Raw genomic sequence first — 15794 nt, forward strand, 5'->3', positions numbered from 1 at the left:
TGCAGACCAATGAGGGGAAGGGGGAGGAATTGATGATGCATTGAACTGACTCCCACGTAGACCGTATATTCCACTGCATCCACGTCAGTTCATGCGGGAGTGTATGGATTGGGGGAAAGGCATGGCAGAGAGGTTTGCTTTTGTGGTTAGCAGACTGCCTATGTATCAGGCGTAAGAAAGGCGTGCGCGTGGAAGTAGGAAGCGTTAGGGAAACGGTTTCGTGTCCGTCTCTGGTTCTAGCGTTTGCTATGAACGAATAGTTTGAGCGTGATATATTTAGAATGGAAGATAGAAGCAAGTGAGAGATATACAACTACAAAGTACGAGGAAAGGGACGGGCCTGGGATTGAACCCATGACCTTCTGCATATGAAGCAGAAGCGGTAGCCATCAGACCACCAACCCCGTCATATGCTAAACTTTTTGCTAGTACACAAAGCCAAAATAAAAAATGCACTACTGTTGAATGCTTCCTTCGCGAGAATATTTAGTGCTTTCAAACTTTTGGTGCAATATTTGAAGATGGTTTCTAAACTGTTTAACCTTAAATCATCGTTAAATGTGTGATCGATGGAAATTTCGTCAATGTTACGTCTTTTTGTCTGGAACTTCCACCAGGTATGTCCTACTGAACTCCTCTGTTTACATTGTTTACATCGTTCTTAACCTTCGGGCTGTCGTGCTGCTGTACTTTGTACAACAGCTGTGATTTATATGCTATCATTTTACAACAAAGATATCTTTCCACACCAAACCAAAGTCTATTCCTCAAGAATCTTCTTAAGAACAATACTCAACAGTTTTTGTTTACAGTGTGGCCCTTTATAATACGGTAAAATCAAGAAAAGTACATAGAAGTCGCATAATATTGAACGCACTTTTTTTGATTTGAGTAGACTGCAATTTGAAGTCGATATATCTCAAAATGCAAATCTCGATTACTTTTTCAAATCGACGTAAGTAACTTTCATACGGTTTTGAGAAACATAATTAAGAAGAATCACAACTTGTCTTCTAAAACTGTTTCAAAATGAATCCCTTTTTAAACATTTTTTACCGTGTACATCGCTTAAGCGAAAAAGCTGAAAATCTTACTTACGCCGTTTTGTAAATCCTGAAATTGAACGTTCTAAAAGTGAAAAATTGAGTTGGTTTAAAGCGGAATTTTGCTTGTGAAACACGTAGAATTGATAAAGTAAGTTTGTTAACTTGTTTGACTTGAGTCTGTTTGAATAAGTTTTCGAGAAATATTTTCAAAACATGGGGTCTTCAGTGAAGCTATTTTGGAGCAGGAGCGCTATCTGATGGTATCTCTTCATCTTGGCATAACATCCCCACTGGGACAGAGCCTGCTTCTCAGCTTAGTGTTCTTATAAGCACTTCAACAGTTATTAACTGAGAGCTTTCTTTGCCAAAGTTGCCATTTTCGCATTCGTATATCGTGTGGCAGGTACAGTTACCCCACAGTTATGGATCAACTAAGGGTCATTTTTCAGAATAAAATACGTTTAAAAAACATGGTGAAGCTGTACTGAACAAAATTACCTCCCCGGCATTGCGGAATATAGTTGTTTTTGAGAATACACCTCAAAATAACCGGTTATTTACGAAAAAGTGTCGATTTCGATAGAAATTGCAAATGATGTCTACCCCACAGATGTGGATCAGTGGTAGAGGAGGATCCGTATTATGGATCAAATCGACTCATATTATGGATCAAAACACTATAACAGCAATTTATCTGCTAGATAAACAAATGGTGTGCTAGTGAAAGCATACGTTTTGGCGTTTGTTTCGGAATCGTCTTATCTTTGATTCATAACTGTGGTATGGGTTTCAATGCCCCACAGTTATGAATCAACGCATCTGGGAATACGCTTGACATTTTATTTCCTACGGACGGAAAAAATATGAATAAGCATATTACAACTGATTGTGATGCTGTATTGATTTATGGTTGACGTAGGTAAAATGTGTTTAGCGTAATTGCAACTCTATTTGATGGGATATTTACGTTTTATTCCAAATCTAATCCATATCTGTGTGCTATCCATAACTGTGGGGTGACTGTACGATGATACTCTATGCCCAAGAAAGTCAAGGAAATTTCCATTACGAAAAGATCCTGGACCGACCGGGAATCGAACCCAGACACCTTCAGCATGGCTTTGCTTAGTAGCCGCGGACTCTAACCACTCGGCTAAGGAAGGCTCCAATCTGATGGTATCTCATTTAATTCGGAATTTGACTAGATGGCACTTGTGTACATGAAACTATTACTATTTTTTTTCAGATATCTCAGGAAAGATGGCGTTTTGGACAAAGTTGTTCAGTAATTCAAAGGTTACCAAGGCGAGTTAGTTGATTCAAAATTTTGCCACCAGGTGTTGCTAGTGAGCATGAAACTTTTGTTTTGTGGATATTTCAGGATCCTGATGACATCTTCGTTGTTCAGTAGCTCATGGGCTGTCATTATTATTGCAGTTAATCCCCAATTTCAAGGCTTAAATAAAGCTAGTCCTTGAGCTACTAAACAAATCTGCCAAATACGCCATCTCTCTAAGTGATCGGGCTGCTGAGGTATTTGCAAATCAAATGTTTCATGTTAATAAACTACACCTGGTAGCAAAATTTAGAATCAACCAGCTCGATCAATGATTGCCTTTGGTTTATTAAACAACTTAGAATTCAAGATTCTGAGATTTTGCAAAACAGAAGTTTTATTTCGAATCAAATGCCTCTAATAATGATAGTCCTTTAGCTACTGAACAACTCTGTCGAAGACGCCATCTTTCTAAGTGGTCAGTTTCCCGAGACATCTGCAAAACAGTTTCATGCGTACTAGCGCCGCCTGGTGACCAAATTTTGAATTTCTTGGCTGAAATGATGACAGCCTTTGAGCTACTGAACAAGTTTGCTGAAGACGCCAACTTTTTAGGTGATCAGGTTCCTGAGATATTTGCAAAACAAAACTTTCATGCACACTAGCGCCGCCTGTTGGTGAAATGCCGTACTGAAAAATCACGGCATGGAAAACCAAGGGCCTTGTACAAAGTACAACGCGTGACTACTCGCGTTACAAAAATTTGCGTGCAACCGAAAGGTTAACCGCTTATAGTTAGCGCCAGCGGCAAAAACTACAGACTATAACCTTTCGAACATTCAGTTTCTCCAACTGACCGCCGAGCAGCGACACTGATGTTTGTATTCCACACTGAAATGAATTTTATTGTAGAAACTACTGAATCCATGGTAAAATTAAGAACTGCACCAACGATTTTCAACCGACTACATTAATCTGTTAACTCTACCAAAACATAGTCAACATCACTACTCAAGAAAATTTCTTGTATTGATTTAACCAGAGTTGTAGTATTTTTGACTAGAAACATTCTTGATTTGAGAAGTTTAGCATCATGCTTTTGACCACACTGTGTTGTACGGTGTGTGTCACGGATTGAAATACAATGCTTTGTGGTGGATGCTACTATGGACATAGTCAAATTTACTGCACTGCTCAGTGATTTTCATCAGATTGTAGTAAACTTAACAGATTTTTGTAGTCGGTTGAAAATCGTTGGTGCAGTTCTTAATTCTACCATGAATTCGGTAGATTATACAACAAAATTTGTTTGTGTACACTCACTGAATGTGCTATCACAGATAACAGACGTTCACGTCTGATTACAAAACTGTGTAAGACAATTAACGGTCGTTTCAAATGACAACTGCAAGGGATATGGAGGTCTTAAATTTGTTTTTGACACAAGTGTAGTAACCGAACTTCGATCAACCCTACGCGTTCGAAGCTCTGAATTAAATTCCATCCCGCGCAAAAGGAATGAACGACCACTACTCACAAAATTACTTTTATGACTGAATGTCTAGTCCTACTCTCTACCGCATGCTACCCCGATAAACAACTTCCTGTTTCTCGCACCTATCATTTGGATTCTCTTTCATTCATCTAGGTACCATTCCCTCATGCCGTTCGCGGGCATCGTGCGTATGCAGAATGATATGTTAACATGGTGTTCGGCCATTTGGCTGAATGCCGTTTGGCCAAAGGGTCATTTGGCCCAATGCCGTTTGGCCGAATCATGAACAAAACAGGACGTGACAGGACGTCATGTTTGTCACTATATAAGAGCTCCTATAGAATGATAACATTAACCCTTTAATTCAGAACGAATTCCACACTTTAATTCAAAATGAATTCCACACTTCGCGTCAAGACTCTGAAGCGATAATTGATTCACCACTGGATTACTAACGGTGTAATAAGGTTTCAAGTGTTTATAATGATTTCATTAGAAATTTTTCCTTCTTTTAAGCATAGGTTATTCTTTCGAGTTACTGGTTCCATTACTAGTAGCTTATATTTTATTTTTTTCTTCTTTAAATCATCGGCAGTTCTTTGTAGTTGTACTGATGAAAAGATTACATGCATTACATTTGCTTAAATTTTCATAGGAGATTTTTCCTTCTTTTGATCATAGGCTGTTCTTTCAAGAGAGAAATATTTTTGATTGTTATTGAAATTGAAGCTTATAATACGTTTTATTCAAAACATATATTTTTAGTTCAAGGGTTAACTTAGGTGAGATGTCATTCCCCTCCAAGATTAAGATAACAACATGTGAACTGAACACTGCACCTGCACCGTTGCTTGCGTATAGCAATAAACGACTCGGTGAACACTTACGCCAAATAAGCACACTGTTTCTCTGTTGTGAAAAGAAGAAGCCCTTGTTGATGTCAGAACTATGACATATATTACTTAGTACCTAGGGGGTGCGGATTCGAAGATTTAGGTTGTTCAAATTGAACACATTTTTTTCTATGAGTGCTAACCGTTTTGTATTTGCTTGTCTTGTAGGAAACCACACGCAAAATGCACACTTAAATTCCTTCACATAAAGCTCCATCAGTTCAATGAAGGAAATGAACCCAATGAATAGACTTAATAACAACGTTTCTGGCCGTATGTTAGTTAGTAAAATATTTTGAGCAATTGTACAAGACTTATGCATAATTTGGACCAAGCACAACAATTCTTTACTAGTTGGCGGTCTTTGTGTTACATAAATTGTACAACAATTTTAAGCTTGTTGAAACTCCGACTGTACATTTCTAGGCGTACTCCGATCAATTTTATGAAAATTTTAGTTTGACTGCTGCCTGGCTGTTTGTTGATTTTCTCTTCGCATCCCCCAGCTTAGTACGATTCGAGGGATCGAAGCAACCCGATCCAGCAGAAGGACGAATAAGTCTTAACGATCAACGCTCCGTCATCGTAATCATCGTCATCCTCAAAACTTCAAAAGCAGTTTTTCTTTACAAAACTAAAAATTATTCGATGAAAATGTGTTCACTCTGTTCCGGTTGGAGAATAGAATACAGTGAACGCATTTTCCTGTAAATTTTCTTGATTTTGAACGAGAAAACTGCTTTTGAAAATTCCGAAATCAATGACGGATCCTGCCCCCTTAAACCGTTTTAGTTACTGTCAAAAGCTAAGACGTGATGCCAAAACATCTGCTGGTGACATCCGCTAGCAAGCGAAGTGAACAACTGCATACATTTAGGATGTTCTTCTTTCAGCACTGACTACTGACAGCAGCTAACTGTAGTTCACTTTTGTGCAGTTTCGCGAATAATTCCGTAGAGGATTGCCCAACGATGCCGCCACTTACTCCACGATGCGTCTTGCCGGGTCAGTGGTCCACAGAAGAAAGGGGACGATTTGAGCTTCTGTGTGGATACGTCAGTGGTGTGCTTGTTGGCAGCGTTGGCAGTGAATGCTACACGGAGACGGAATTCAACTCAATTTTGGGTTGTTTCAACGCAATTCCGTAGTTGAGCCCAATAACTCAATTTTGGCTAAATTTCCAAAGTCCCCACTAGGTAGTTTGGCTTTAATTCCATTAGAAAAATATACTCAATTTTGGGTTGATTTAACGCAAAATTGAGTTCTTTCGACCCAAACATAAGAAAAGTTGCATTTACCCAAATTTGGCTTATTGGGCCAAAGTACCCCCATTGGGTAGATGCAGCTCTCTCTATTTTTGACAACATTCGTGTGGGAGAAAGAGAAAACCGAGAGATTTTGGGTTGAAACTATAATCGATATATTTAATTTTGGGTAAAGTAAACTCAAAAATTAGGTAAAAATATTTCTCCGTGTACCTCGGTTGGATAAACGTCAATTGACAGTGAACCGAGGGGTATATATTGCAGCATATCAAATCATGCAATAGGGTATCCCACAACTTTTGTTTTCAATTGGCAAAACGGCATTCGGCCAAATGACCCGGACCCTGTTAACACAAACACACACACATAACCACAGTCCCTCATCGTCATCATTCATTTCATTCCTGTCGAAGAGTTTTTCTGACACTCCTGTAAACTTTCGGCTACCAAACTGTGCACGATCAATGAATTTCAACAACTTATATAGCTCATTCACTACAACAAGTAGCAACACAATGGTGGCGATAGAATCGAATAGTTGCCATGATGATAGCAGTGGTGAATAATGAACATAGCTAGATATTCATATTCACCACTGATTGACGCAACACGTTGTATGGTGGCGCTCAGAGGCGCGGCCACGTTCGAAACCGTGGGTAGGACAAAGGTTGGCAAATATTTTGTGCACAATGGAGCAAAGAACAATTTTAACCCTGGACTTGAAATTGAAAGTAACTATATTTAGGGGCTCTCTAGGAATTTCATCAGAAATTTATTCAAGTATTTGCTCAAATAATCTATAGGAGTTCATTTAGTGATTATTTCCAAAGGAATTTCTTCAAGATTTATTTTTTTTCAACCTGGATTTTTCTTAGGAAAACTACAGAAATGGAATTTCTTCAAAGATTGTTTCAGAAACCATCTGAATTCCTTCTAAAAATCTTTGATTTTTTTCCTGGGACATCCTTTAAAGCTCCCGGTCTAAACGTCGTCTAAAATTTAACCTCCAGAAAATTCTAGGTATTTTCTTTAAAATTGTCTATCAGGATTAATATAAGATTTCAACTAGGCATTTCTCTAAAGATACCTTCAGAAGTTGATCCAGATATTCCTTCTAAGGTTTCCACAGAGATTCCTCCAGTTGCTCAAATAAGTCTTAAGTAAAAAGAAAATCCGAAATTCTTCGAAAAAAAATCGAAATTTCTCGAAAATCTTTAGAAATAATCTTTTTAGAAATATGTGTAGGAATGATTGGAGGTTTTACTGGAAAAAAAATCTGTAGTATAAACTCGTGTAAAACCTTGAATAAACTTTTGAAGATTACATGGGATTTTTTTTGATACTTTTTAAGAAATTATTGGTAAAACTGCAGGAATCATACTTGGATGAAATGCTGAAAAAATCCCTTAGAAAATTTATTTGTCCGAAGAACCCCTCAAGGAATTTTGGATTTCTGGGAGGCAACGTGGATGGATTCTTGATGGAATCCACATGAACATTTGAAAAAAATCTTGCAGGGTTTTTTGTAAAAAAGTAAAGCTCAAGAAAAGTAAAAATTTCTGCTCATGAAATGGTCAAGAAATTTTCTACAGTGAGCTCCATTTGAAATGATATTTCTTTTCAACTGCGTACTGCAATCAAAGTAACATGTTTTTCTTGAGCATTTCTTGTAAGAAATTTCCCATGCATCGAGATAGGCGATTACTTTTCTATTGAAGTGCATACTTCGCTTAACCCATTGGAATAAACCTTTGTAAATTCCCTCGGAAGAAATTTTGTAGAAGTTTTTTGAAGATCTACATGAGTAACAACTGGAGAATTCGGTTTAAGGATTAGTGAAAAATATCTGGAGGAAATTCTAAAATAGTTTGGAAAACAAACTTTGAATGAGGAAATTACTGAGAGTAGTAGCTTTGGAGTTTTCATTCATATTGAAAAATATGAATACCTTTTATATTTATATCATTTTTAACAATTTTAAAACAAATTTGACAAAAATAGGTAAAAAAGTTTGCCTTTACAACCAGTGAGGTTGTTCTAATTTCCCCATGTATTTTTAGGTCACAAATGGATGAACAGCAAACATTCTGTGAATTTCGTGGTTTATTTTTTCTTTGCACTGAAGTGCTTTTTTGTTGAATCGTGGGTAGGACAATCCTCTGACTGTCCTACCCAGGTGTTTTGGTGCGTAGTACATGTCCTACCTGTCCTACCCACTTCCCGCGCCACTGGTGGCGCTAGTGATTTCAACGTATATTAGTTTGAATCTTTACACAGGTTTTCAGGGGGATGGACCTGGTGTAGTGGTTAGAACACACGCCTCTCACGCCGAGGTCCTGGGATCGAATCCCATCCCCGAGATAGTCACTAAAAATTTTTCAGTGACGACTTCCTTCGGAAGGGAAGTAAAGCCGTTGGTCCCGAGATGAACTAGCCCAGGGCTAAAAATCTCGTTAATAAAAATAGAAAAAAAAAACAGGTTTTCAGAAGTTTTTTGTTCTAGCATGAATATCTGTTATCTGTGGCGCTACGTTCGGTTCTCAAATTTCTCAAACTTCTGACATAAGAGTAAATTACTTGAAGTTAGGAAACTGAAATGATGTAATGTGAATATAATGCATTGTGTGTTTAGTTTATCTTCCGTGGTGCTTTCTTTGCTTCAGAATTTCGTTTTTACTACCGTGAAAAAAAATCTAAAATCTAAAAATCTTTAATAAAATCGATTTTTTATTTTTTCTTCATATGCCTCCTGGTAATTTTATTTATTTTGAATCACTTCAACAATTCCTTCATGGATTTCCTGGGAAATTTCTCCGAATATTCCTGATTCAGTTTATGATTGGAAAATATAAAATTTGAACATGATTCAGACGTTCTTAGAATCAATGTTTGATGTTATTTGTATACCTTTGATCTTTTGATGTTCATATTAGATTCACATCTACCGGGAGCTTATCAGTGGAACCCCTCCATAGTTTGTTTGTGGCTAGATCTGAGATATTTTTTTCGGAAAACTATTTTAATAAGTAGATGAAAAAACGAATTTAATACTACAGCATTTAATTCCACTAGAGTTTGTATCCTTTGACAGATACGCGTATTTCGACCTCAACTGCAAGGCCGTCTTCAGTGTCGTGTACTAGACTCGACTTTCGAGTCTAGTACACGACACTTTCGAGTCTAGTACACGACACTTTCGAGTCTAGTACACGACACTGAAGACGGCTTTACAGTTGAGGTCGAAATACGCGTATCTGTCAAAGAATACACACTCTAGTGGAATCAAATGGTATAGTACTAAATTCGGTTTTTTCATCAACTTATAGGTATTCTACTAAACAGCTCGAAGATTTATTATCTATTTTAACAATTTTTGAAATCCTTATGAAGATTGTTTAACTTTTTTTTCTGTTCTCGTCAATAGACCATTTCCGTCAGATCTAACCCCCAGTTTTTGTATTTTTCTTCGAAAGACAATCATTGTTAATGGATATTAACGCTTTCAGATTTTGTTTATATGCACTCCTGATTTTCTTACAAATTTTTGAAAACATGGGTTTTTTCGAGGTTAAGCAAATTGTAGGGGACCGAGGGGTGAACTAACGTGCCGCAAGTTTTTTATTGTTTTCTAATAGTTAAAGGTTCCAAAACATATCGGTTCCTTAGGAAAGTTTGTTCAGTAAATTGACAGAAACCATATAAGCCTATAAAAATTTTCACGGATATGGTCTATTGTAGATGTATGATTTCTTCATAGAAGTTACTCGTAATTGAGTTTTGTATTTTCTTAGAAAAAAATTGGACACCCTTTTTTCAACGTTTAAATTTTAAATCAAATTTATTTTTACTAATAGTTTGTGGTTACACTCTACCACAATTTTCTGGAAAAGGGTATTGTAAACAGATTTGCTGTTTTGATTAAATTATTTATTTGTGCTTAGTAAATCGATTCTCGGAATCTATACTAAGGTGTGACTCGAAAAATCAGTTTTTCTTGCTATTATGTTTTCACGAGAATGTGGTATTCAGAAGAGTTGTAAACGAAGTAAATCACATCTTTTTTTAGAACATCATCCCAGACTTTTCTACTTTTTTTCTATAAAAAAATGCAAAACTCAATCACAAGCAACTTCTCTGAAGGCACACGTCCAAAATACATCCAAAATGTACGAGAACAGAGAAAACTTATTTTCCAGATAAATCGTCCATTCGGACCATTTACAATGCATTGTACACTGGATAATTGCATGCTAGATCGTTGTCTGGCGTGGTGCCAGTCTATGGTGGTGCATCATCTAAAGGAAAAAAAATAACGCTTGACATCTTGGAATCCCGGAAAGGACGATAAAACTTATGCAAACAGAATATTATCTTATTCTAGTAAACTTCTTTAGAATGTTCAGATTTGGTTGCTCCGCCCTTTGGGATGGTACACAAATTATGTCACTCCGAATTTCAACTTTTTCCCTCCCATTTTGTCACGAAATGTTATACAAGTAGCTGGAATGTGACCTTACTAAGCATTATACAGTATTTGTCACTAATCTTTTGAACGGAATTGATCACTTTGTTCTTGTCTATAGCGTTCCAAACAACAGACCCTATAAAGATGCGCACATTTCGCCTCGTCACACCCGGAATGGCAAATGTCGACGTGTTGAATTTGATTGGTTATTAAGCCGGTAAGACCATCACTCTTTCCCGCTCCACTTCGATAAACTATATCGGCTGAATCGCTGCTCTTTTTCCAACGGCGGCCACGTCCCACTGCCAACTGGTGCATCCGTGTAAGCGATTAAATTTTACTACTTGTTGCCTTGTAGGTATATGCGGCACCAACAGTCAATGGCAGCCAGCAGAGATGAAATAATCGATCGATGCATTCGATTGGAAGCGCCGCCGCTGATGACGATGGACAACTCTGGGGCCGACGGCGATTGCTTCTGGTTATGGTCGTTCGATAAACCATTCTTAACCCATAATTAGGTTTTATGGTTTGTTTGATTTGTCGGGTCGCCATCGTATCACATGGTGGCGTCGAGGGTAGGTAGTAGTTGCTTGCGATTGTCTTTGTACATGTTCTTGTAAATTACATACATCTGATCAATGAATGTACATTCCTTTTATTTCAACGCATAATTTATTGTTATTTTGATATCTAATGCAAACTTGAATTTTGTATTATTTTTTTCTTTGTCTACTGATTATAACCCTTTTTCATGTATGCTCATTAATATTATTTTCAATGTTTGTTATACTGCTATCTAATTTCAGGAGCATCATCATCCTACTCTTTTATTTTATTCGTTCGTTGGATGTTGATTCCAATCCAATATAAACATACATTTTCAATGAGTTTTATCTAAAATTTGTTTTTGTTTACATTTTAATTATCTTTTTTTTTTCTCAGGAATACTTCCCAACGGAAACAAAGCCTGTTTATATCAGCTTGGTGTTCTAAGAGCACTTTCACAGTTATTAACTGATAGCTTTATTTGTCGAAGTTGACATTTTCATATTGTGTGGCAGACACGATGATACTTTATGCCCGGGAATGTTAAGGAAATTTCCACTACGAAAAGATCCTGGACCGACAAAAAACGAACTATGACACCTTCAGCACGGATTTGCTTTGTAGCTACGGATGTTACCACTAGGTACATTAGGAAGAATACCCCAAATCGTGAGTTTTTTTTCTGGAGCGTGTTAAAACATGCTTTTATGGGTTTCAAATAATATGGCCTAATGAATGAAACAATTCTGAAAACACTAGGAATATCTCTTTTGATCATGCCAATGATGAAATATTGCCTAAATAAAATTTAATATTTTGTAAACCATTTAAAAAATTTAATATTTTGTTGTTGTATAATTTACAACATCGTGGTAAAGAAACCTTAATATTACATTTTAGTTACTGGACTGTGGTATTCATTCACCCATGGGAACGACACCCGTCTCATACGTATAAATCTCACACATCATAAAATCCACGTTCCATTCTTGGAAATCACCTCCGGCGAGGCCCGATTTCACTTTATAAGCTTATTTTAATGAAGAAAAATTTTACCATATTTCCTATGAGGCCTCCCCATACTTTTTTTTACACTTTACTGCGACTGATCGCACGGCAACCGGGCCGATAATTTATCAACGTTTATGTTATGCCGTTCACACATAAATATCGTTATCACTCCTTTTTTATGTAGCCTTTGTACCATGGGGGATACGAAACGGCAGTCAATCGCGCGTGGTGGCGGAGACACAAATAATGCTGCCAGAAACCAGCAACCGCACCAGAGTCAGAGGACCGCCACAGGATAATAAATAAAAGGCAAAAGACCCAGGCGTGATCATTACATTATCATGGGAAAAGGAGATGAAGACGACTAACTCGTGTGGTCGAGCTTTTAGCCCCCCTTTTCAGGGGTACCGACGTCGATATCCATGATTGGTCTTTATCCTCGTGAATTGCTTTTCTGTTCAACAACAAAAAGGCGTGAGACATATTCTGCTGCACATATGTCAAAGTTGAATCCAGTGCGGGGAAAGTGGCGGTCGGTCGGCTTATGCCATTAATGAAGATATCTGATTATATGTATTTGCTTTGTTTTAACCTCGAATATGTGCACGCTCGATATGCAGTAATTATCCCTTAAACAGTGGCTGCCAAGGTTGGTCACCGACAAAAGTATAAGCCCTGTAGATGGAGCAAACCAAAGTAAGTCATAAATTCTCTGCACATGACCACTGGGAAGAGCCACCGAAGAAAAATGGAGTCACAGTAAAGTGTCTGAAACTGGCCATTATCGTAAATAAATTTTAAAAGGAGCCATAAATGAATATTAATCGACGATTATTATCATGTTGTACTGCGGCCGGTATAAATTTATTTTGACAGCTTGGAAAGCTTATGTGTTTTTAGGTCACCTCATTTATAATAAAATATTTTGATATATCTGAGAATAGGGATTTTTAGGATGCAAAATAGTTGTGAGCAATACTGAAAAATTGAAGCTGCGGCAACGAGAATTCTGGTAGAACATCAGAATCAATCAATCCAAAGCCAATCAAAGCCATGGTTAGAAGTAGCTACTTGAATCTTCTAATTTAAGACAAATTTTTGCTGAAAATGGTTTTCTATTGATTGGGGATACCATATCATGAATAGTATGAATTCAGAGAAAATTCTTGTGGTTTTCTCATCATCAGCTCTCGTGACAAATTTATTAGACTACTGAGCGTGATGAGTTCTCATATACTTACAGACAGACCTAAGGTGAAACGGGCACAGAGACTGTTTTATGTTCGAAGTTTTGATGGGAATTATCATTCGCATAGTGTTTCTGTTACAAATAAACTTCCATATTGTATTCGGCAATCTTCTCAGTATTTAACAACAATTTAGCTGCTCCTATTTACTACACAGCAAAACCACGCTAAAGGTCGGTTGAAAGGATTGTTTTGTCGGTACATGATCTTTTCGTAATGGAAATGTCTTTGACTTCCCTAGGAACAGAATATCATCGTGCCTGCCACACGATATACTAATGCAAAAATGATAACGTATGCAAAGGAAGCGCTCAGTTTATAACTTTGGAAGTGCTCTGTCCCGGTTGGGATGTAATGCCAAGAAGTAGAAGAATGAACAATATTTTTGTATGATGCGTAGGAGGTACCATTTCGTTGCTTACCGTTCACCAACTTTAGGCTCTTTCTGTTTTATTCTCCTTCAAATTTCATGGAAGCATTATTAAAAAAATAAAAAATATGAAAGCCCCTGGTGATGATGGAATTTTTAACATCCTCATCAATAAACTTCCAGAAAGTAGGTTATCATTCTTGGTTGATATATAACACATTTTTTTTTCAATATATTTTGACAAATGAAAATATACCAATATTGTACCAATTTCAGACCAGACAAAAATCCTCTTTTCGAAAAGGTCATTTCGAACGGATGATGGTCCACATCAACAAAAATTCAATTTTTGCCAATGAACAGTTCGGATGCCGACCACTCATCAACATTTACGTCTAACAACTTTGACTCCGTCCAACAAATTTGAAGGCTATTCTACTGGTCTTGCTCTTCTGGACATAGAAAAAGCATTCGATAGTGACCTGCCCAGTGAACCACGTATCGTATAAGAATGTGCTTCCAAAATCTTATGATCGTACGTCAATAATCAGAATCCCACGACATTCCAGATAATCGGTACCGTCGTTGGGGGTGACAATGGGTCAAAAACGGATATGTACGATTTATTTATTGAATAACTTTCGCAATTTAACTCCAATAAACTTCAAATTTGGTGTGTATGTGTGTATTTAACTTTGATGTTACTTTAACAAATGTCCAAAAAATTATAGAAAAATATGTATTACCTGCGGCGCTATAAGTGAATGAAAAATGCCCCATAGAGGGGCTGACATTGGGTCACTCTAATTGAAATAACTTGTTTTCAAGAATATGACTGCAAAACCATTCACAGCTGAAAAATATTGATCAAATACGATGCAAAAAAGACGAGAAGACATCTAAGATGTTTCACAAGTATGATAAACCCACTTTAAAGAACGATTATGGCAAAAAATTAAAAAGCTATGAGAAAAAATATTTAAACCCAGCATTTATCTTCAAGTTTTTACGGATTTTCTTGTTTTCCCCTCAAATTGTCTTCAATGTCTCATTCTCATTGCCATAGAGCCTATTCAGTTTCCCCAAAAGTTAATAGAAACAGTGATTATTTTAAACCTTCGCAAGTAGTTAAATTTCGGTGCGACATTCCACGTTCAATACATTGTAGGCAGATGTTGACATCATAATTTCATCGGTATTTCAGCGATCCAACTCATTTATACTTCCGTGAGTTGTTTCTATGATATGAAAACACTAATAAATAATTAAATAAAAAACTCTTTGATTAAATATAACAATGTTGTTGAGCACGAAAAACAGTTACTGGTTTGAGAAGTTGTCAAAGTGCGGTGCATTGTTATTCAATGCACGGAATTCTCAACTAGACTTGTTTGATGTTTCAGCGATGCTGTATTTTGAAAGAACAAACACATCTTAATGAAGAAAGAGTATACATGGCACCGTAAAACGACAAAAAAGTAGACTTGTGATTTCATTCACCATCGTTCTTCCTTGACCCAATCTCACCCCCATTTTCAATGTTTTAGACACCGTACCGAAAAAAATGAAATTTTTGTGGAAAAATCAAATAGATTCCGGAAAATACATGCGAGTTGTATTGAAAAGACTTTCAACCTTCTACTTATAGAACAAAAGATAATAAAATACATGCGTTATACTTTGCACAGGAGAAATTGAATGTTGTAAATTTTGTCTAGTTTCAACATCCAAGTTTGTTAATATATTAAACAAAAACTAATATTTTTTTATATGTATATTGTGATTAATTACGTGTAATAATATGTTCCCTAGCATATGAATTATACATTTTAGTAATATCAACGTTATTAGCTGAAATATTTCATAAATCATATTTTCCCGTTTTGACCCAATCTCACCCCCCAGACCCATTGTCACCCCCATCGACGGTATCAATAGCTACACAAGTTGTATATAAATCCCCAATGCGATTCCGAAACGACAGTCTGTATTAACAGCAATCATGTCGTACATAGTGCAACATAAAATCGCGTTAAGTTGTATAAACTGACAGATCATATATCAATGCAGAAAGCATCATATGAAATCGCAATAACTTATTAGGTAATATTGGCAAATAATCACGAATTTGTTATGTAACCCTTGGTGGTACAGTGGTAAGGTGTTCAATTCCTAAT

The sequence above is a fragment of the Aedes aegypti genome, chromosome 2 (assembly GCF_002204515.2).
Source record: "Aedes aegypti strain LVP_AGWG chromosome 2, AaegL5.0 Primary Assembly, whole genome shotgun sequence".
NCBI lineage: Eukaryota > Metazoa > Arthropoda > Insecta > Diptera > Culicidae > Aedes > Aedes aegypti.